A 23828-nucleotide genomic window follows, 5' to 3' on the forward strand; every position below is an offset into this window, starting at 1 on the left:
TGAGAACAACTACCAGAAAACTGTTTATCTTCTTTTCTTTTCTCTTTTCTTTTCTTTTCTTTTCTTTTCTTTTCTTTTCTTTTCTTTTCTTTTCTTTTCTTTTCTTTTCTTTTCTTTTCTTTTCTTTTCTTTTCTTTTCTTTTCTTTTCTTTTCTTTTCTTTTCTTTTCTTTTCTTTTCTTTTCTTTTCTTTTTTTTCTTGTCTTTTTTCTTTTCTTTTCTTTTCTTTTCTTTTCTTTTCTTTTCTTTTCTTTTCTTTTCTTTTCTTTTCTTTTCTTTTCTTTTCTTTTCTTTTTCTTTTCTTTTCTTTTCTTTTGTCTTTTTCTTTTTCTATTTTGGTAATGAAAGAGAAGTGGAGGGAGAAAAAAGCAGATTTTAAGAACAGGTTATTTTACTCTTATTAATTTTTATTCATTTCAGTTTCACATTCCCAATTATAAACCTAAGCCAAAAGACTAGGCCTGCACCCTGGTGTAGAGATCAAAAAGCATCCGTTTGCCAAAAATTGTGAAGAATCAGTGTAAAATAGATTTTTTCATTTGTTAAAAGACAACTTGGCCATAAGCCAGGCAAGCTAAGGGGTGGGAAGGGGAAGGGGAAGGGGAAGGGGAAGGGGAAGGGGAAGGGGAAGGGGAAGGGGAAGGGGAAGGGGAAGGGGAAGGGGAAGGGGAAGGGGAAGGGGAAGGGGAAGGGGAAGGGGAAGGGGAAGGGGAAGGGGAAGGGGAAGGGGAAGGGGAAGGGGAAGGGGAAGGGGAAGGGGAAGGGGAAGGGAGGATGAATGACTTTGCTTATATCATTTAGACAGCTGGAGACAAACGCTGTATCAAAGAAGGAGAGACCTTTAATTACTGTTGATAGCTTGTATGAAGACTATCTTTCCACAAAAACTTTGAGAGATTTGCTCTGTGCTAAAATAGGCCATCAGAGAATTCATTTTTATGTGTTTAACATTGACATACTTCATGAAAACTACAGACCAAGAAAATTGGAAAATATGTTTCAAAGCTTCAGTTAATTTCTTTCCCTAGCAACTGATTAGAAAAAATGAGACCTTTGACTTTGTTGCAGAAATTGTTTATGCTTCTAATGGTAATTACATCAGCATTTGATGAAGGTTCCTTATTTTGTAAAGGACAAATGTAAAACATAAGAAGCATCAGAACAAGCATGGAAAAATCACAAGTGGTTCAATCCACAACTGAGATTTACAAGGTTTGTGGCACATTCCATGATTATGCCTAGATTAAAGATAAACCAGAACTGTATTTTCATATTATGGTGGTACATCATCTGCAAAATAGCCTAAATGGCATGCAGGGAGTGATGGACTGAATTCAGCCCATAGGAACAATCACCTGGCCTGCACCCTGCTCCTGCTTACCACTTGGACAAAGCATCCTCATATGTGCACAGGTTCAGTCCTGGTACTGTTCATCATTGTATCCCTCTTTCTCTTTCATGTATGGTACAAAATTCTGTGTATTCACTGCGGACATATTATGTACATTTCTGCTTAACCCCATCTTTCTTTCCAGTCTTGTAAGAATTTCCAGCTAGTACATTTTTATATGTAATGTAATCTATTTTTTCATAAATATAAAGTCTTCATGAATAATAAGATAACATACAATAAATGAATAATGCATATCGAAAGGGATGTCAGAAGGTTCTCTTGCCCAAACCCTTATTCGAAGCTAGGACAAGTGTGAAATTTCAGGAATTGCTCAGAGCTGCATCCAGTTGAGTTCTGAATGCCTGCAGGGGTGAAGATAACCCACACATCTTCAGGCCTCCTCTTACAGTGTTTGATAACCTCCACAGCAAATAAAGTCTAAATTTTGTTTGCTTCTACTCAGGTCCAGTGTCCCTTCACTGAAGTACCTCCTTGTGTGTGTCCTTGTCTCTCTTGCACAGGGGAACCCAGACCTGGACCCAGAACTACAGATGTATCCCAGCAGTGCTGACCAGAAGGGAAGGATGCCCTCACTCAGCTGGTAGGCATTGGGTACTCTTACACTATTCTTCATGGGGTTCCTGTCAGCCCATTTCTCCAGCTTGATGAGGTTCCTCTGAGTTGCAGCCCTGCCCTGCGCTTTCCTGACAGTTTCATTCATATGGCTTTTATTTGTAAAGTAAATTACCAAGGGTACAATTAAGCACTCATTGGCCCCAGACCACTCCCTGAGGGACACCATCACCTTCCACTTGCACTTTGTGCCACTGACATCTGACCTTCAAGCTCAGTGATTCATCTTGACCATTCTCAAGTATCATCACTGCAACTTTTCCTGTCCCTTACTGTTAATTTTTTTATTAAAAAAAATGAACAAAAATTAAGAAGAAACACTAGTGTGCCATTCACTTCCTAGGCTTGAAAATCCCAACTCCCCACATTCAACTTTCCTACTCATACCTTTCTTTCTGTTTTCCAAAATATATTAAAAGTAATTATTTCACATTCTAACATCATCATCTAACATCTGGAAAACCAAAGAGAGGACAGATACTTTTTGTTTTAAAGTTAGTTCTTTAAAAACCCTTCAAAGGGTTATCTGAGTTTATGACACCTGGATGGAATTTGCAGAAATTTTCTGAGTATTTCTGCTTCGTTTTTTTTTCCTCTTTTTAAAGAAATTGGCAAAGCAGAAATGTTCAGACCTGTACTTCCTTTCTTCAGAGGATAGCCCTGAAAAAGCCTTCTTGAACTAATATGTAAATGTGTATTGCTGCATAAATTAAGGATTAGAAAAACGAGGCCAAACTCATTCAGTTTACTTTTTCCAGCCAGCCTTGTATAAATGAGGTGGCAATCTAGAAGAAGTTGGTCTTTTCATTTAAACTGGGACTGTTCCAGAAGACCATGTACGAATAGAAATATTTATTGAAGATGAAATGTTCCAGACTTAAACAGGGGATAGGAACAGTAAATTCCTGAATAGAAAACTGTATTTAATTTTATAATATTTGCTTTTTAATATACTTTTTTCTTAAATCATAAATAATTAAATCTATTCCAAAAACCAGAAATTATGTTGCTTTGGTATTTTTAAAAATTTACTTCAGGCATTTATTAATCACCAATTAGATAATTAATAATTATTTTTTCTAATTCTGCATTAAAAAGTTGCATATCTTTTTCTCGGAGAGCAGTCTGGCATATGGGCACTTGTTCATTTTTGTGAGTCAATTGACATTCAGAACTGACTTAACATAAAATATATGTCTTTATTTTGGCTCTCAGCTACTTTCCTAGTTCATCTTAGTCCCAGTCCAAAAGCTAACAGCAGACTTCCTTTAATATAGGTATGCTTCATAGCAAAGTTCAGTAAAATTTTGCTTTCCAATGGAAGAAAGTTTTAGGTAAGGAGAAGATATGAAAAGGGTCTTAGAGACATATTCAAAAAGACATTTTTGATTTTTGCCTTGAGTTCAAATCTTTGTCACAAGGAAACCTCGCTGGCAAAAAAAAAAAAAAAAAAAAACCAAAACAGTTTGTCAAAGAATTTCTGACTAGCTATTATTTCAGTGCCACCAATAAGTATCACAAACCTGAAGCAGCAGTGGTGATAACACATAATTAATTGCATTTCATTTTCCTTCATTCCTGCAATCCCTTAACTCATGACAGTGAACAGGCAAAGCAACCCACCCAACATCTGTCTCTAAAGCAGGTAGGCAAGGTCTGAGATTTATCTTCCTAGCTGTTTTTTGCATGAGGGGATCCCTCAAGGTACTCACTCTGCAGAGGTGTTTGCAAACTGAGTCTTGATAAGTGAGCAAACACCCCACTCTAGCCCTGGCGGTCTGCCACGTCTGATCCCAAAGATCTTCTGACCTCCTAAACTCTGGCATTCTCTCTATAAATGCTGTGGCTGCTGAGAAGGTCCCAGTGGGATGGACAGCAAAGGCTGGTGAGGCTCACATGAAGCCTGGCTTCCTCCACAGCCACAGCCAGTGCTGGATGGACATTTCCACTGATCCATGGGGCATTTTTATTCTCTTATTCTGGAGGATGACCCCAACTTTACACGCACACGTGACTACGGACTTGGCTCAAAAACCCTTTACATTCCATATCAAGCCTGGTCCATTTGCTCTCTCTTCCACACCAAGGTCCCATGCAAGGTGTGTTCTCTGTTGCAGCATTATCTCTGAAGAGAGTGCCCTCTCAGGTGTCTGAGAATTCTGTGTGAATTGAAACACAGACCAAAGACAGAGAAGTGAGTCTTGAGAGCTCCAAACAATATTTCTGACTTTGTTCACCCACTCAGGGAGTCAGCTGTTGACCTTTTACATGGGTTATGCCCTGCCCACACCTGCCCACACACAGTCCACAAACTCCTCAGCAGTCCTTTTCCAGGCCTGTTGAAGCAGCAGCAGGTTCTTTAGCACAGCTTGGGGGGTACAGAGTTATAGATGGTACCTAGGTTTCCCCAGGGCCCTTCTCATGACTCAGCCAAAGCATAAAAAGGATAAACCATAGCAGATGGAGAGAAGTCTTGCTCCCTGCTACCCCTAATGGACTAGTCCCAGGACAGTTTCCATGACAACTGATAGGCCTGGATCTATGTAACCTGAGCTATAATACTTTGCCATAATAAGCATCTCTATGTGTAGGACACCGTGAGGATCTGCTTTCCCATGAGGATCAACCTCCAGCTCCCTTTTCTGGCCTGAAATTCATGGTGCTAAACCTTCACACAGCACATCCTGAGATACTGCTGATCAGGGATCACCACAGGTGATTGCAGATCCACTCCCTGGTGGTGGCAATCCCTTGCTGTGTGTTGGGCCCTTTTCACATGCAAGGTTTGGAAGGAATTTATCCTTTTCTCCCTCACACACTACCTCCTCAGGAGAAGATCCCCAAAGCTAGCTGACTTTTCCCCTGCTCTTCTACACTAGGAGCTTCCTTGCAGTGCATACTGCAATCAAAACCAGCTTCCTTCCTCTTTGGGAAGTAAAGATCTCAGGTGAAACAGAGATTATGCCTGGGGGTCTACTGCACAATTATATATTATTGATTTACAACACTAGTCAGCAGTACAAAGTAATGCTGTAAATCAATACATGCTTCACCCCAGTTATTGTCAGACTCTGTCAGATTTTTTCTTTCTCTGAGACAATTGCTAATTCCAGAATATCTTTACAAGGTTTGAAAGCCCATCTGTCATTTTATAAAGCAACACAGAGCAAAATGTATCTCAAATATCTCCCCTGGAAGCAGACAGGAAGAATAGTCCTTGGAATTTGTATGAATTGCAGTTTAAGGAGATAATGAATTTAAACGGTACAGACCCACAGACATTAACAGGATTTACTAGATACAGAGCACTTATAGTGGTGTGTATAAACTGTATGTAATGATTTTATAAACCAAAAGTTGGCAGACTCTGCTAGCTAGCCCTAAGTAATAATGATCCTGACTTCTGTGTAGAGCTCCTCATTATTTTTAGCAAACCACACTCCTGCCTTTTAATCAGTCCCATGGAAGTTACAGGGGTTATGGGTCACCATGAGATGGGTACTGAGGGAGTGATAACAAATTAAAGAAAAAAAAGAAAGAAAATTATCTGAAATTTGTGGCTATGAAATTAACAGCAATACAGAAAGGAATGGGAAATGGCCTTCTGCACATTTATTGATATCTTGAAGCTGCAGCAAAAAAAGTCATTAACTTATATATTGCACTAATTAGCAATTTCCAGTCTCTGCAGAGTGATTATCTTCAGACATAGCCTTTGAGCTGCCCTGTTCGTGCGCTGGAAAGCACAGGACCCTGCCAAGTTTGTATACAGTTCCCTCACTGTAAAAGTGAAGGAACTCAAGATTCTCTGTAGTGCAACTGGCATCTCCTTCTGAATCATTTTGTAAGTTCCACAGCTGAGCATATCAGGTTAACCTTGCGCTTCTGAAAGCCACTGTGTGTGCTCCCTTTCTCCTCCAGCATGCCAGACAGTGCAGTATCTGTGTTCAGCCCGTGGTGTGGGTAGCAGGGGGGCTGTCTCCAAGTTGTGGCTGTCTGGCTGTGTGCTGTAATTCTCTCTCTTCACATGAAAAGAGATGGTACATTGAGGCTCTGCACCTTCAGTGCCAGGTAATGCACAGAAGAAGGAAATCAAATTTAATGGGGGGGTCCTCATCATCCTGAAAATCATCTTAACCTTGCATTCATTCTAATTTAAAAGAAAAAATTATTTCTTATGTAACAGCTTACTATTGTTGCTAGTTACTTAACTGATATACAAATAATTGCTGCAGGTAAAGCCCAAGTTTCATTGCACTTTTATTTGAAATGAGAATATCTTTTTAGCTCTGTCAGATGCCAAAAAAACTGTTCAGTAGTTTGAAGTTAAAAAAACTCCTTTTAATTACACCTTTTGCTTAAGATGTTTTCAAAAGCAAAAATACAGTTAGGCCAATCTCAAGTAGTAGAAAATTTAATCTTTTGATTAACAGGGCTACCCAGGGTGCTATTATCTGACATTATCTCATAGAATTAAAAAATTTCTTTTGCAAACTGAACTCTTTTTTAACAGCCAAGTGTTTTTCATCCCTGTTGAAGACTTTTGTTGATATTTTTGTATTTACTGTTAGCTTTGGTAGACAAGCTACTAATATGCATCTGTGCAATTCTCTTGCAAAGTCTCTGAATGGCTTTCATGGCAATTTCTGCCATCGGGGACCACTGTTTATTAAAACCTTGTTAGATAGTTATTTGAGAGGTTTGAAACTCCAGGCTTTGACATAGCAGAGGCAGCTCTTGTACAATGATTTCTCAGCACATGCTTCAGAAGAAGCTGTGTCTCACCAAGCAGGGTGAGTCTTAAACTTAGAAGCAGGTATGATGCAGACAGATCAAAGAAGATAATGAAAAAAAGGTTTTATTTTGGTTTACTTTTGTTTTATCTGAAGCCCGCTACAGTCATAATGATAAGACTTCAGTCTTATCTTAAAGTAAAATTTTCCAGGGAAGAGCAGGAGCTAAAGGAGTAAGGCAAAAAATACAAGTTTTTGGTTTACATGAGTTCTTAAAAAACAGTCATCCTCCAGCCCAGGTAAAGGAAGAGAGAGGGGCAGAGACAAGGAGTTAGATGGGAGAATCTGCTCTAAGAAGTTAATGAAGGCCCAGGCGCACATGCATCAAGGTGAACTCTTTGGCTGCCTCTTCCCCCTCCCCTCAGCTTCCCTCCTAGTCTGGTGCCTTAAGGCAAATGACAGCCATGAGTGCCAGCAGCAAGAAGTGACAGCAGCAGATTCCATGTTGTTCCAGCACTGAGAGACTCAGTGCAGCTGAATGCTCAGGTTGCTGACATATGTTGTGGAGACACATTTCCGCAGTGTGCAGACTGAGATGCATTATCTGAACAAGGTTATGAGCCAAACATCTTCAGTGTTTATTGAAAACATCCCTGGTGTTTAAAATTTTGTGGTCTTCTGAAATCCAGCCCTGCAGTTATTTCTCCCTTTCAGAGAGAACCAGACACTCAGATACTTTAGGAACACGTGGGTCCCTTTTTTCCCCTCCCTCCTAACAGGAGAGACAGTTTAGCCTGCTTTTCCTGGTTCACATCCTGGGATGAATCACTGCAGACAAACAGCAGAGAGGCAGCTCAGAGGCCCTTACAGGAGCAGAAGAGGAGCAGTCTGTCGCTCTGGGCAGGGTTCACTGCGCAGAGACAGGGAGAGGGGAGGAGAGTGATTTATGTGGGTCCCTTTATAAGGGAGTCTGGCGTTCAGATACAGTGTGGGATTTTTCTTTGAAAAACAAACAAATGCTAGTTATACTACCCTGTCTGGAAAAACTCAGTCCTTCAGCCAGTCCCTCTCCTCTTTGCTCATTCTTTTAATTCTCACTCATGCTAAGCTGCTTCAGAAGTATTTTTGGAGATATTCGGACTTGGAACGCTGTGTTCCTCCTAAATGTTTTCAAACCTTCTTGCCTGATGTTCCTTTCCACAGCACTGGTCTTTAGGCCAGCCAGAAATAAGGATATTGCTGAGCACAAAAAAGGCCTTGTGTATCCTTCCCAATAACTACTTTAAAGACTGTAACATATCTGTGAAGGGATTTCAGCCTAATTTAAAAATGCCAAAGGACATTTGAAGGCAATGTCTGGTGACTATGCACGACAACACTTCCCTGCAAAGGTGGGAAGTGAGAAGAAATAAAAGCTAGACGGGATTATTTGTGGGACTGTATCAAGACTTGGCTGTGTGAAGGGGTGTTGTAACATTTTAGCTCTTGTAAAAGTGCCCCTTCTGCCAGTCTCTGCATATGTGCATATGAGTAAAAGGGGGAGCAAGTGAGAATATGCTCGTGGAAGTATATAGAGCTGTTCCCATCTATGAGATGCTGGTTTTCTGGAGCTGATCTCTTGAAAATTCAGAAATTCTGCAAATAGAAGAGAGAAAGGATTTTGCTTGTGTAGAAGGAGAGAACTGCTAAAGTTCTACAACTCCAGATATCTATGCTCAGTTCTGTCATATTTTAATGCCAAAAATTTTGTGTGTTCATTGTTTTCTGTCAGGCATCATACAGGCAATCTATTGGTCTTCCTGAAACCATGTAATGTATTGAAGACAAGATAAGATCTAGGAAATATTTAATCTTTGTGTGAATAAAACTTACAAGCTATTGTGTATGGTGTTTTTTCAGAGCATTGTTGCACATGTCAGCTGGATTCCTGCCACGTGCACCAAGAGGACATATCAGCCCTCTTCCAATGTTTTCTTGCTGTTTTTATTCTGGCAAGCATTTTTCCTAGCTCCTGTCCTGGGTGTTGCTATGACTGTTGCGTGTTCCCGCTGCTGGTGGGATCATACAGAGGGACAAAGGTCTGGGACCCCCTGAAATAAAGCACACAGTTACTTTCTAAAATAAAATTTTATTATTATTTCTCTTTTCTCTGTTGCCATGTCCCATCATATTGGTCATACTGGTTAACTGTACATCACCACACTTCTGATTTCTATAAAACACATTAGACTTTTCATGGAAAGGACTGGAACCCTTAGAATTTTAGTCACTCACTTGCCCATAACAATTTTTGGTGTAGATAAAATACATTACATGTGTATACACACACAATCAGACAAACACAAATGTAAAAAAAAATCCCATGGTTATTTATTTTATTGAGAGCTGTTGGATTATGCTGAAAGCAAAGATATGCATTAGACTCCACTTATTTTCTACTCAGTTTAAAACTGCTTGCTATAAGCAATCATCCAACAGTTAAAAGAAATCAAGCCACACTTTTTCTAGGAACCTTCTGTGCCTTAAAAGTCCATACAGATCTCACATGAAGCAAGCAGTGAGTGGAGCAGAGGTTCCCTAATTAAGCACAGAACATCCATTATTATGGATATGCCAAACAGATAAGTATCGCCTCTTCCTTTCAGGTGCCCAGGTAGTAATCCTGGTTTTAACAATTTGGAAGGGAGACTGGATTTACCCTCAATGCCTCCTAATCCCACAATACTTTCATGGAATGAAACTGAATGTGCAGTCACTCATAGTGTGACAATGTCTGTGGTGTGCATTACAAAGAATGATTTGTTTTCTCTAGCAAATCTTGAGGAAAATATTCTCTACTGCTTTTTGGGAGGGGTTTTAATCATAAAGGAAAAAAAACTCAGAGAAAAATATTCTATGAAAGGTGATTTAGGTTGATAGGTGAAAACATTAAGGTTTTAGCACTCTTTTCTCTGATTTGTCACCAAGTAGAGTAAAGGTGGACCTAACAGGAATCTACTTGGCATTTTCCCTTAAAATAACCCAGTGACAGATGCCTGTACCACTGTGCAGAGCACTTCAAGTCTGACTTCCAGAATAATTTATGTCATTCAGCATGCTAATAGGTTCCTTCAAATCTGCTTTTTCTCTACTTCTCTAACAGACTCGTTCAAAGAAAGATACTCATGTCTCTAGAACACAGAGAGAACATATATTGCTACCAGAAGAGTTATTTTATTTTCTACTATCAGCACAAGGATGGTGAATATATTTTTGAAAATGGAAGGGCTGCAGGGCAGTACTAAATTTGCGTTTCTACCTATAGCCTTATAGAAAACAGCAAAACCTAAAAGAATTTTAAAAAAATAAATATATAAAAGCACTTAGTGGCAACTGCATTTAGTTTTCATGAAGACCAAAAAATTTTCTGATAGTTTTTAAATTTTAGTTACATTAATGCTGCTTTTGTCACCCTGTTGTTTTCCACTTCTTACCTTTCTACTTTTCCATAGGCTGGTCTCCTGAGTCAGACAAGATGCACGTGAACAGTGGCAGCTGCTTGGGAATGCCTTTGTTATTCATCAGAGACTGATTGAACTTATGCCAGTGCCTTTGATGGGGCCTCATTCAGAAGCCATCAGGACCAATGGAAAAGCTCCAGTTAACAAGGCCTTGATGCCAGTCCAAATCTGATACCAAAGGTCCCTCAAGAAGGATCTGCTTATGGTAACACGGAGTCTGGTACTTGATAGTTCTTGTGCAGGAGCACATTTTTCATGGGGAAGAAAATGTATTTGCTTCCACTCCACTACAGAGAATCTTGCATGTGTCCTTGGGTTTTTGGCAGATGTTGAAAGCTGATCAGAAGCAGATGATGTGAGAGCAACAATATGTCCCTGAGCAACAGCAAAGCAGCAGGTGCAGGAGGAGCATATGCCAGATTCCCATCAGCAGAAGGAGCTGCGTGGAGGGCTCTCTGGGACTGCATGTAAGGTGCATGCTCCACTTTTCCTCTGGCACTGGGGAATATTAATGTCTTCATCAGGCCAAGCAAATGATTTGCAAATTTAGCTTTCAGTTATGTAATAATTCATATCATAAATACCTAGGTACTATGGGGCAAGAAAATTTCTCATGCAAAACAACCCTGGTCTTTAAAAACCATCATATTTTACTTTTAAAATAGAATGTCCATAAAAAATTATGAAGGCAATTAGAAACCTTAGCTGCCCGAAAATCTTTCGTACTCATCCAAGAACATGAAAAGTTTCCACTTAATTATTTTTTTAATAAAAAAAATTTAGTTTCAAAAAATACTGTATAAATTTAATTTGAAATGCTTTGATGATACCAGTTCTGAGACACTCTTAAAAAAAAAAATTAAGAAAAGCAATGCTTCAGTGAGTGGAAGCTTTTTTCTGCTGTTCAGCCCTGGCACTCTGCTTTGCTTTGAACGGACTAAACAAAAGTATGTCTGTTATGATCAAAATTGAGTAATTCTGGATAGAAGCTATCCATTTTTCTCCAGTATCATATTATGGTCTTCTCAGTGGAACTGGACAAAAAGTCTGGTTTATGAAATACATGTGCATACCTATGCATCTTGCCTCGAGACAAAGCCAAGATTTTTCTAAAAGAAAAAACTTCACACCCTCAACATAAGAGCCATCAAAAAGCAGCAAGTACACAAGAGTATAATCTTTCTTGTGCTGTGCCAAGTCTGTTTCTAAACTCTTGCTGTGCCATACTTTTCATGCTAGTGACCTGAAACTCATCTTCAGAAAGAAAGGCGCTTTCTCTTTCTTCCAACCTTTAGTGGAAATTTTCTTATTAAAACCTACAGAAAGATTTGGGTTTGGTATTTTTTCTCTTAAGGAAACTTTTTTCAGAGATCTCCAATTCTCCTATTGAGCCATATAACGGCATTTAATGAACCAGTTGAAAATCTAAATAACTAGTTTAAAAAAATAAAAATCCTATTTTCTGCTTTTTCAAGTAGGATTGAAAGGCCACAGGACAATACAAACAAAGCACCTTCACTGGACTAAGTCTTCTACCATTTAGTTACCTCTAAAGTACTCACAACACGACAAGGATTTTGTGAATTATGTGTTTTGGAACAACTTGCATTGCCACAAATGTAATCTAATGCAAAAGATGTGGAGCAAGTCTTAACAAGACAAGAAATTCACTTTGAGGTGACCAGCAAAAAAATTTGTTTCTAAGTATTTCACAGCACTACACTGACAGATTTCCCAGTTATAGTTGATACCAGGAAACACTCTATGGCTAACCTTGAATTTTAATCAGAAATGCTTGAATAAATTGGAATGGGAATTTGAGGACTGACATCCTTAGATATCCCAAATTGTTTGATAAATACCATGTGAATATAGCAAATGTTTGAAATGGAGATTTGAATTAACCCTCTGAACTCATAAACCACCTGTATGACTTCTCCCATACCATGCCTGCCTATGCCCTGTGCTCCTAAATAACACAGAGACTATAAAACTCATCCTCTAATCCCCACACACTTATCACAAAACTGAACCTTCTATGACTGGAAGTGCCACACTCACATACATTTAGGTCTTGGTAGAAAGAACTGAAAGAACTTTGCAGCTATCTCTGAGGGAATTGCCTTTCCAGCAGAAAATTAACAGATCAGTCATTCCAGACCAACTACAGGGATTTCTTGGAGAAAAGGAGAATTAGAAGACTTATAAGGAGATGAAGTATCTCAGTATTTGTTAGGAAATCCTAGAATACCTATCTAGAAATGTGTTCCTTACACACTCATACAAAACAGGCAGGGAAGAAATTACAATCAACAAGGCAGCCCTCCACCCAACAGATAAAGGGGAAAAAATTAGTTTGGATATCCAAATTTCTTCAAGGAGTTTTTGAAACTTTCCTGTTTTAGATTGGCAAAACGTCTGTGCTAGAACTTCAGCAGGAAGGGTGGTATAGGACACCAAGAAAATCAAGATGAAAAATCTAGTGGATGATAAAATTTTGTAGTTTTGAAAGAACAGATATTAAACTCATGTCCTAAAAAACATGTTCTTCATCTTTTTCCCCACTTGAATCCAGAAGGTACACAGGCTGACATAATTTTGTAATAGTGTCTTTAATTCAGAAATTACTAACAGTTGTAATGAAAAAATGTTGCAGTTTTGAAAGAACATATTATAAACCATATCCTAAAAAGCATGTTCTTCATCTTTTCCCCCACTTGCATCAGGTTGACATAATTTTGTAATAGTATCTTTAATTCAGAAATTGCTGACAATCATAAAACTTAATTTTATGTGTAAGTTCACTGAGTTCTCCTAAATAAATTATGCTTTTTCAACATAATTACAGATTTATTTATCCAAATTAAAATGAAATATGTTTCAAATTAACTTTGTGACAGCTGGCAATGGGTCCATTGGAACCAGATGCCATCTGGGGATAAACAGAGAACATAATTTTCCAGCCATTCTTCTGTCCCCTTGGATCTACTAGTGCATGAGAGACTGCACAAACAGGAATAGGAGTCAGTTGTGCTAATCCTGGTCACCCACCATGGCTCCACGGGAAATCCTCAGAGATGATGTGCAAGACATAATTGCTTCCTTTCATAAAGAGTAGAGCAAAGCAGAGAATTTTTCTTGAAATCCTTTGGGAAAGTGGAGCTGAGGTTGAACAGTTGGACATGACGGAAATAAAAGAGAGTATTTGGGGGCTTTTTGCAATATCAAATGTTTACAGCAGCTGTTTAAGCTGATCCAGCTAGTTTTCTTGAGAGACTTCTTTCTACCTTCAGAGTCTCCAGCTAGCCAAATTGAATCTCTCACAGTCTTGGGAAAGGATTTCATAGCTTCCTCTGGCTTGTGGTGTAGCTACTCTTTTCAGCTGGTGCCATGGATGAGTGGAATGCACCTCACTCAAAAGAGAGAAGCAGTAACATGTCTTATTCAAGTGAAACAGTAATTTAAAGAGAGTTCATCAAATCAATTTGATGGAATGTAGCGCATTCCACACAGAGCCTGGAGACACAAGGGGTAAGGAAGACCCTCTCATTGATTCATGAGGGTCAAAGAGGACACACTTCATCCCAAAACTCTAGATGGAGATGAGGTGTGGCTAGATCCAATCTTAATCTCTGATGTAGACAATGATTTATGCCTAATGGATTAGCTCTACAATAATATAATAATAATATTGAGTAGTTGCATGGGTTAACAATGGTTTTCCAGTATTAATTCAGCGTGTTATCAGCCACTGAGGATCTGCACAAGTAAGGGGTGTCTCCACCCTGAGCAAGGAAGGATCTCAGTCTCAGGTAAAGGGTATTCCAGCTTGCAGGTTGATCACAGGGTATGAGGCCTCTGTGTCTTCTTAGTCAGCCTGAACCAAAATACAGCCTGGAGTAAAGTGTACCCATCACAGATAGCTTCTGGGTAACTGAAATCATTTTGTAGATTCTCAGATACTAGGTTTTGTGGAGAGGTTTTCCACAATATAGATGGAGGCTAGGAACCTTGCTGTCAGATGTTTTTGTTTTGTTTGGGTTTTTTAAAATAACCCTGCAGAGGTACAAAAGGATATTTTTACCGTTCAGCCCTGGTCCCCTGCCCTTCAGCTTCAGAAATGATAGAGCCAAGTGTAATTCCTCTTTCTTTCCAGTTTGGTTTTGTTGAGGTTTTTTTTTTTTCCTTCTTTTGTTGGTCTAATTACAGTATGCAGTTGTCTTCTGTCAGTGGGAAACTTATGAGAAAAGGTTTGGAAATTTATATGCTGAAGCTCTGTACTCTCTTACAATCCCAGCAAGAGCTAGTTCCTAATCCCTTAAATATCAGGATTTCATTAAAGTTTTCTTTCCCTCTTCTAATTCTCAGTATGATTCACAACTGAATTGAGCATTAGGCTGTTTAAACAGTAAGACATTTTCACAGAGGAACTCCAGCTGTAGTGTAAATACTATTTAACAAGATTTTTTTTTAAAGACATAGTCCTGGAAAAGTCATTATAGCTATTTGTTTGCCAGAAACTATAGGAATAAGAGAAAAATCCTTTGTGTGTCATTTATTAGTGTCACTTTATAGGTCAGGGAATTATAAACAGTTCTAAGTATTTTGCAATAGCAACTTTTTACTCAAAGCTCCTCTCTTTAAAATGGAGTGTCCGTTTTTTTGTTGTTACAATACACCAGTGCATACTTTTAGTCACTTCAGCTTAGTTGCCCAAGTCTTTTTACAATTATGGATGCCAAGAAGATTTTATAGCCACATGTTAATGCTACCAGTTTTGCTTACTGTTTATATAAATCTTGTACCAGCATTGTGACTGTCAGTCAGAAAATAACTTTTATAAGTATGACTGCTAGATGGTTTACATAATGTAATAGCTTCCAATCCATATAAAGTTAGTTAAAAGTTCCTGTTATAACCTTTTGTGACAAACTTGCACAAAACTCCCATAATCCCATAAATATATACACTACTTCTCGTCAACTTTAATTCCTTCTACTGATATATAATCCATAGTAAATTTGGGATAATCTATTGATAGACTTCATATGAGTCCATGAGATTTTTTTACATAGGGTTAGATATTCTGAAACTCCTTAAAACACAAATGGGAGAAAAACTTTGACTGTCCAGTGGTTTTAAGGTCAATATTGTCCTGTAACCTTTCCCATTTAGTAACAAGGGACTCCAAAGGCTGACTAAACTCTGTCTAAACTAAAATGCAACATGAGCTGTTTACTGTATTTCTGAGATAATGCATCCAATGCATTTTAACAGACTTAAGAAAACATTTCATGCTCTCACTTCCACATAAATTCCCAGTAAAATACAAAACTTTGAAAGTGTATTAAAATTTCAGTGGGAGTACTTAGATGGTGAGATACAATCTTGCTGTTTTTGCAGGCTTGTGCTCAGTCCTTGTGTTTTTCAAAAGAAAATACAACATTCTCATTTACATAACACATGAAAATAAAGACAAGAATATGGTGGTAAAAAAGAAAAAATAATGCATCTGTACTGGTGCAACTGAAAATGATATGCAAAAACATTTTCATCAAAGCAGTACAAACTTTTCATCAAATAAAAATTAATAAGCCAAGAGATAATATATAAAATCACTATTCATTTTAATTTTCCTCACAATTTTACTATCAGAAGACAGGAATTACCTTTAACAAGGAAGGCCAAAAACAGATAAAGAAGTAGCTATGGACAAAAGCCTAAGAAAAGCAGCTGCTGTGAAGTAATTATAATAATCAAAAATTATTTTATCATAATTTTTTAATATTTTCCAGCTTAGGACAAAAATAAGATATGGAACATGAATTAAAACCTGCGGTGGAAATGATACAATTTAGGAAATCAGAGAGTTCTTAGGAAAACAGGAAGGTTTTTGACAGGTGTTTTTAAAAAAACCCAAACCCTCCTGAATATATGCAGTTTTCCAAGCATGCTATCTTTACAGATCTGTATCATGATAGCATTATAATCTGAGGTTAAATCAGAACAAAGTCTCCTTTGCTTATGTCATGTGTGCTTCCCTTTCAGAATGTTAAATTACCTGGGCCAGTAGCTCAGTATGTGAGCCAGACAGACCCAGGGAGATTAGATATAAATTCCACCCCAGATATTAAAGTTTGGCTCCAGCTCAACAACAGAAGATTCATTCTTTGTGTATCTACAGAGAACAGATAGTTGCAAGTTCTTTTACAAAGTAAGAACACTTTTGACCTAAGCATCTGGCCTATATCAAAGAATTCCATGTATTGTACCTCACCATGTCATTAAAATATAAGTTTAAAAACCAGGTTTTACAAGAACATTTTCTTGTTCAGGGTTATTTTCTACTGTAATTTCCTTCTTGCTTCTCTCATTATGTATTTTTAGCCCTTTTCTTGCTCTTTTTTTACTCCTTCTTCAGTTCCTTGTTCCCACCTCAGAAGAGCAGTCAACTCCTGAGCAGCCAATAAGTTTACTCACACAAATATTAACAAGGTTAGTGCATCATCCCTCTTGGTGATACTATGTGGGGGAACTAAAAACAAGAAGTTGCCAAGAGAAATTAATTGAAGAGTCCATTGTTTAAGGCTGACTGTAGAACTATAATGCGAGCCCAACTCACATCCATTGCTATCCAGCCAAATCCTGGGAAATAATAAACTACCAATGATAGCTATTTCCCACAAGGCTGGCTGCCCTAGCAACAAGGTGTCCTTGGGCAAACCTTCCTTTTTCTGCTCCTGTTTTATCTACAACAGATCAGAGAGGTGGAAACCACTCCCCACAGCAACCAACCAACTCTGTACGAAGGGGCTCATCAGCAGCAGAGCACCACAAGGAGGGCATGGAATGCATACAGTGGATGCTCTCAGCCTTCTGCTCCACAAGTGCCTTTGGTGTGTTTTCTGATACCAATATCTTGTTTCAGTATGTAATCTGTAATGGTAAACGCAATTCATTCTCAAAAAAACCCTGAGTATATGATAGGTTGCAAATCTGGACTAAATCTGATATATGTGTAACTGTTGCACGTAAGAAGTAGATGTATTTACCTGTTATTAATCTAATTCATTAATCATAAGGAACATTAAAAGCAGGATGACTACAGTTCTTAAAAGCATTATTAATAAAAAATTTCAGTTTCATACACATTTTTCGCTTTCTTCTATATGTTATTGCTTTGCTTTAAAAAGGTTGGGATGTTTTACATTCAGTCAGCTTCTTTACCTCTCTCCTTAGCAACATTTTACTTTTTTCAATAGTTTATGTATCAAATGTGCTTATGTCAGAAGCCTACTTCGACCCCTTTCCAGACTTGCAGTTACTTGTAGTACTCGACCTTACTTTCTTTCTTATACATCATTGGTAATGTTAATGTTAATCCCCATTATGTTGGGATTGCATTAACATGATCCCAGGGTTTCACAGCTCACAGTGATGTCTGCTCCTTAATGGAAGTCTCTAAAACCAGTTATCCACTTGTCAGGTTATGAATGCACAAATATCACCTCCGGCAAAGCACGGACTGGAAGGAAACCTACCCCAAGTCTTATTTACACTGCAGCTGTTTGCTGTGCACTTACAAGGTAAGGACACAACTAGTTAAAATTTTTACAGAGCCCCTGTGGAATGTGGTTCACATTCCCTTGCAAGTAAATTCACTACACTGTTGACTTTTTTTTTTTTTTTTGTCCATTACTACAAGTTTGTTTTAGCTGTTAAGCTGCTTTCAGTTCCACATAGGGAAGGTCAAAAGTACCAAACTCGCTGAGTGTAAACAAGAAACTTGAAATGTTATGGGCCTAAACTGTGAATCACAAACCCAAACCAGAAGACTAGCCTCAGTCTAGGCTCACCTTTGCAGGGAACAGGTTTCAATAACCCCAGGCCGTGAAACACACTCTGTGCTTGAGGAAGGTAAAAGGACCACAGCTTCCCTGACAACCTGACCTTTCCTCCTAATCCCAGCTTTAAAGGTCCATATGATTCTCACCACTTCATCAAAACAGAGTTATTAGGACATAAACACAAGGCACAGGGCTCTTTGCAGCACCTCTAAACACCTTCCAGGTTGTCTACTTGTTTTCAATCCTTGCTAATAACAGCTGCAGGAAACTGTAAAACTAATCTCCAAAATATGCCTTTGGTAAATTGTTTCAAAGAGAGCTGTGAGAGAAATTGGACTGAAGAACAAAAATAATTGAAAATATAATGAGAGAATTCCAACTTAGACACATAATTCTGTTTTTTTCCTAATGTTCAGAAATCTGTAGAAACCAAAATCTATATCAGGTCAGTTTTGATTATCCAGCATGATTATTGTTATGTGTCTCTGACATGATCTGCATCTTAGAAAAATTTTTTTTTTGAGTACAGGGACATATTTTTAATCCTATTAGCTACGTGAAAATAATGAGTGAAACCAAAAATAATCTGGCTATAGAATTTCTGGTTTGTTGGCTGGGTGACACAGCAGCACAATTTTGGCATCACCAAATATCATACTGAGCACAGATACCACTAAATGAAGATTTCCCCTGGCTGTCAGACTGAAGGAACTGTCAGACTGAAAGCCAAGGAGTGAGGGGCCCAGAACTACAGAAGGCTAAGAGTAACTTCATGCCCATGCCATTTCTCCAGGCACGGAGTAAACTGGAGCAAAGCATTAAAAAGTAGTGCTTTAGACTGCTAATCTACAGACTGATTTGCAGGTTAAATGGACAAAGTTGGTGGGAACCAAGTGAGCTCTGGGGAGAGAGCCATAATGTCACTTTTTTGTGTCCTGATGGTCCTCAGCCCAGAAGTTCACTTAAGCTTCAGGTGTCTGTGAAGAGCTAGAAAAAAAATGCAGCTCTCACTTAATGCTGAGAATGAGATATTTTGAGAAGGAAAAGATTTTTAAAACCCATATTGAATAAGGTTTGGTCATAAAAAAAAGTTTTTAATGCTTATGACTACATCTGACTATATATAACAAGTGAAACTCAGGAGAGTGAAAACACATCTGTAAGATGACAAGGATATTTTCTAGAACCATTATTCCTATTTTTTCACAAGAATAAGAAACCTTTCCTATGGTTTCCATTGATTGATTGCTCAGATATTGATCCATGAGATAGAAAAGCATTCTGACTGCTGTTAACAGAAGGATACATGTGCTCAAGCATAAAAAAAAAGTTAGCTCTAAATCCCAGATAAATGCTAAATGTTCTTTGGGTCCCTTTATAGCCTTATAATGAAATAGGTACCTCTGGATATCAAATCAGATCAATTTATTCTAAAAATAAATACCTAATGCATGCCTGAATAAATGTCCATTGAAAGTGCCTGTTGATCACTATAAAGGGAGTGACAGCTTTAGATTTTAGGGTTAAATTTTAAAACCTAAAATTAGGTGACATAAATCTTACCCTACATGCTTCCCTTTGTCATTGTATCTTTAGAGTTAGCAGAGTATTAAAGAATGATCAGGGGTCTATTTTCAGTGCCAAAATACAGGACTTTTTGCTGACAGTTGCCAAATTGAGTCTAGCCCGAGCCTAAGAAATACTGCAGGGCTGCAGCGCAGGATCACATGCAAATCATTCTTCCAGGCATAAGGACTAACAAACAGAAAACAGCACAAGTACTGCTTTTTGCTAATCCTTAGGATGATTTGATGCCTTGAGAGGCTGCCTGGAAATAAAGTAGAGATTTATTGAAAGGCCTTAAAGGATACACCTTAGGCAGTACAAGAGCTTGGCCAGGGCTACACCCAAGCTGGATCCAGAATGGTCACAAAATGGATGACCAGTCACGAGGTCTCACACTTTTATAAGTTTCTGTCCATTTGCATATTGGAGTTAATTATCCAGTTATAACTTCAGGTTATGAAGTCCCATCCTCCTTCTTCAGTTTCCTGCTGTTTATACCTCTAGGCCTGAAGCTTGTAATGGTTGTCCTAGGTCTCAAGCTGGAAAAGGAATTGTTTTGTCTACCTACCTTGTGAAGAGAACCTTAAAATCTTCTTTTACAACAAACATGCCAGCAAGAGGAGTAGCATGATAGTTATCTTATTGAAGAAAGACTTAAGAAATCCAAATGAATTTCACAGTTCTTAATTACCTTCATTCTTCCTGCATTTTGAAGGAAAGATAGGTTTAGTGGTTCTCTCTGGCATCAGAAACAAAGGAGGTCAATACTTCACAAATGAAGAGAACTACAGTCTGAACAATATTTCCACAGAATTTTTTTGGCTGAATTACTTCTATCAACTGTCTGTTCAGCCTAAAGTTTAAATTGGCAGCACTCAAGGGTTCTCAGTGAATTTAGCACAGCTGATTACTTTCACGTCCAGCCATCCACAAATACCTCAACATGTTGAAAGTCACGGAAATTTGCTAAGAACATGAACACCATGGAATTCATAGCTCCCCAGACAGCTGTAACAAAATGCGAGCAGGGGTCCTGACCCTGTGGATGCTCAGTTCATTAGGTTTATACAGGAAAATAAGTAGTTGAAGTATCAGCCCTTTGGCTAACCACTCAAAATTCTAGCAGCTGGTGTGCTGTGACTGACATTCATTAAAGCTGTTTATCACAATTTTCTTCTTCCTTCTGCCATTTACTTTATCTCTGACTATTATTTCTTCCCACAGCTTTAGAAGAGAACTCTTTGAGACCTGAAATTTCAGGTATGCTACCTAAACATGACTATAATGCTCAATGACATGATTCTTTGAACAGCATGGCAGCACAAAATGTAAACAATCATAGGTCATTATAAGTGTGACAAGTATCATAATCAAGACTATGATGAGGACGGTAATGGGTTTATAAAACATGGCATTCCAGCAGAAGCTTCCTTCTCTTAGCATCAACATTTGAGTAAGAGCAGTCTTTTAAAAGTACATCAAAGAAAAAGGTTAAAATCAGCTACACTCTATGCTGTTTTATGACATATTCATTCAGCATGCTATTTAATCATGAGTAGGAGTACTGGTCTACTCTTTAAAATGGAAATAACATGAGATGCAATAGTTAAAGCAGGGTAGCATTACTCTGTAAATCTGCCAAGAGAATTGGTTAAATCTTGTCTAAAACATGGAGTAAGGGAGAGAAGTTGTCTGATTTTTTAACTTTATTGGCACATCTGTAACTAATAACAATGATCCCTAGTATGGTTATGCTGGGCTATCAAGGATCTCCCAAACTACTCTTAGGCGTGACTCAGAAGCAAGCATGTGCCAAGGACCATATCTAAAAGGCAGCCTGAGCATGACCACCCTGCTCTGGAAGGTAAGACAATTTAATAGTATAAATTGCATCAAGCTGCACTGCTGGCCCTAGGATGCTTGAAATATTTAGCTTACCATTATAGCCTGTGTGTCCAGTAATGCTAAGGACTTCAAAGTTATTACATAGCCATATATTACATAGCCATATTTTGGTACATATATATATATATACACACATATATGCATCATATTACATTATAAAATATTATGTTTTAATTTTATTTTATTTTTATTGTATTATACTTATACAATTATACAGAAATATATCTTTCAGATTAATTTATTTTTCTTGCTACAGTATATTATAAAATGCAATAATATGAAACTATTATCAAATCTTGTGTCATATTTGTTAGGTTATAAACACATGAGAATAAAGTGGTGTATTGGGTTTGCATGGCCACGTTTTGGTAGGAACAGCTTCTCTGACAAGCTGCCAGAAGCTTCCTGCAGTTAGAAATGGTGGTAAGGCATCTATCTGTGATAACAGATTTAAGAACAAAAAAAAAGTTATTGCACAGTTGTAATTGCAGCCAGGGAAGAGTGGGGTAAGAACATGAAAGAGTAACAAGGTCAGTGGAGAAGGAGGGACAGGAGGTGCCCCACGCACTGGAACTGGGATTCCCCTGCAGCCCATGGTTCAGCCCAGGGTGAGGCAGCTGTGTCCCTGAAGCCTGTGCAGATCCATAGGGATGCAGAGCTTGATCTGCAGCCTGGGGAGGAGACCCACACTGGAGCAGGTGGATGCCTGAGAACAGGCTGTGAGCCCATGGGAGGCCCGTGGAGAAGGGAGCACCCATGGGAGCAGCCTGTCCTTGAAGGATCACAGCCTGTGGAAGAGCGACCCACATTGCAGCAGTCTGGGGAGGACTGCTGCTCATGGGATGGAGTCACGTTCCTCCAGTGATTGATGTCGTGAGCACATCAATAAGTCTGCTTTGACACTTATGAGATTTTTTTTTACCTTGTATAAAAAAAGTAAAATGTGGTTTGGGCAGCATGAATTTGTGAGCAACTGATGTGAAAGATGAACAGATTTTTGTCCCAGCACTGGCTAAATTGTTCCTTTCTAAGAACAAAGACAATTTTAAATTTCATAGTCCAGAGAGATTAAAAAAATAAAAAATAAAAAAGGAAAAAAATAGGAGAGAGAAAAAAGAAAAAAGAAAGCAGAAGAAAAAGACATTAATAAAAGAAAGAATAAAAAAGCACCACTCAAAATCTCTCTAGACACTTTGGAAATTTTAGGCCATTTCCTGCAAATTATACTTTCTGAAAAAGAAATGCAGCACTACCCATCCAAACTGTCAACTGCTGCAGACTTTCCAGAAGCACCACTCTCTAAAGTTGTCAGCAGTTTATTTTGCAAAGATATACAGTCAGCAAAGAAGCAGGTAGCACAGAGATAGCTTTTATTCAGAGCAAGTGGCACGCACAACCCTTCTCCAAATTGTCAGACACTTACAGCTGTTCATCAGTAAACCACATTGTTAGCAATGAAACCATGGAAGAACAGGGTGTTGCAAATTTCCACACCAAGCCTGCAAAAGTCATTGTGAGACTGGATCATAGAAAGTAAGGCCTTAGGAGACTTCTACTCATGCAAACAATCACTGGACTACATGAACTTTAGAAGCAAATTATTGGAGCTGGAAGAATAAAAAAGACACTCCGGTTTCAGGGTTTCCTTACCACAACTCTGGGATTGGAGGTCCAGGCTTTAACATCATCACCATATGTCAGGCTGTCTCATATTTTGCTTGTTAAAATATAACCTATTATTTTTATATTTGTTGCATAAACAGTAGCCAGGAAATTCTTTTAAACTTCTATTACTCATGCAGTATTTCCTTCTTCTCAGATATTTAAGAGACTTATTCTTAAACAGGCAGAGAATGGTTCTCCTGTTCATGATTTGTCTGTTTTGAGTAGTGCAAGTTTTATTGATTTCTCTTTTTTGACATCGGGGTCAGAGGAGTTGAATTCTGTATTGAGTAAGCAATGAGTGCACTTTGGCCTGGAAGTGTTCAGGCTACTGATTCAGTAAATATATTCAGTCTAGTGAGATTATTAGGTGTCTAGTTTCAAATACTTATTTTTTAAAAATAAATGAAAAAAAGCAATATTTTTACAAAACCTGTTTACTGCAGAATGGTTTTTATTGGATTTGAAGGCTTCTCTTATTTTTGGAAAGTAGAAAAACATCTAAAACAAAAGTCTCCTTTAGCATTAGGTATGTATTCAGACACAAGCTAAGACTCTACCTTCCCTGTTTACTGTGCACTAAAGTAAGC

The 23828-nt window shown here is 38.2% G+C and overlaps 2 long non-coding RNA genes across 2 annotated transcripts; one reads left to right on the forward strand and one right to left on the reverse strand.

Moving 5' to 3' along the window:
* Positions 1 to 1859: 1859 nt before the first annotated feature.
* On the forward strand, positions 1860 to 13100 carry LOC132325345 (uncharacterized). The gene is made up of 2 exons (XR_009485918.1): positions 1860 to 1993; positions 10250 to 13100. It is a non-coding gene; the product is annotated as an uncharacterized LOC132325345 (long non-coding RNA).
* LOC132325344 (uncharacterized) lies at positions 8631 to 20618 on the reverse strand. Its single transcript, XR_009485917.1, has 3 exons — positions 20240 to 20618; positions 10232 to 10756; positions 8631 to 8848 (listed from the first exon to the last, which is right to left on the reverse strand). It is a non-coding gene; the product is annotated as an uncharacterized LOC132325344 (long non-coding RNA).
* Positions 20619 to 23828: the final 3210 nt, after the last annotated feature.

Source organism: Haemorhous mexicanus, chromosome 3 (assembly GCF_027477595.1).
Source record: "Haemorhous mexicanus isolate bHaeMex1 chromosome 3, bHaeMex1.pri, whole genome shotgun sequence".
Classification (NCBI taxonomy): Eukaryota; Metazoa; Chordata; class Aves; order Passeriformes; family Fringillidae; genus Haemorhous; species Haemorhous mexicanus.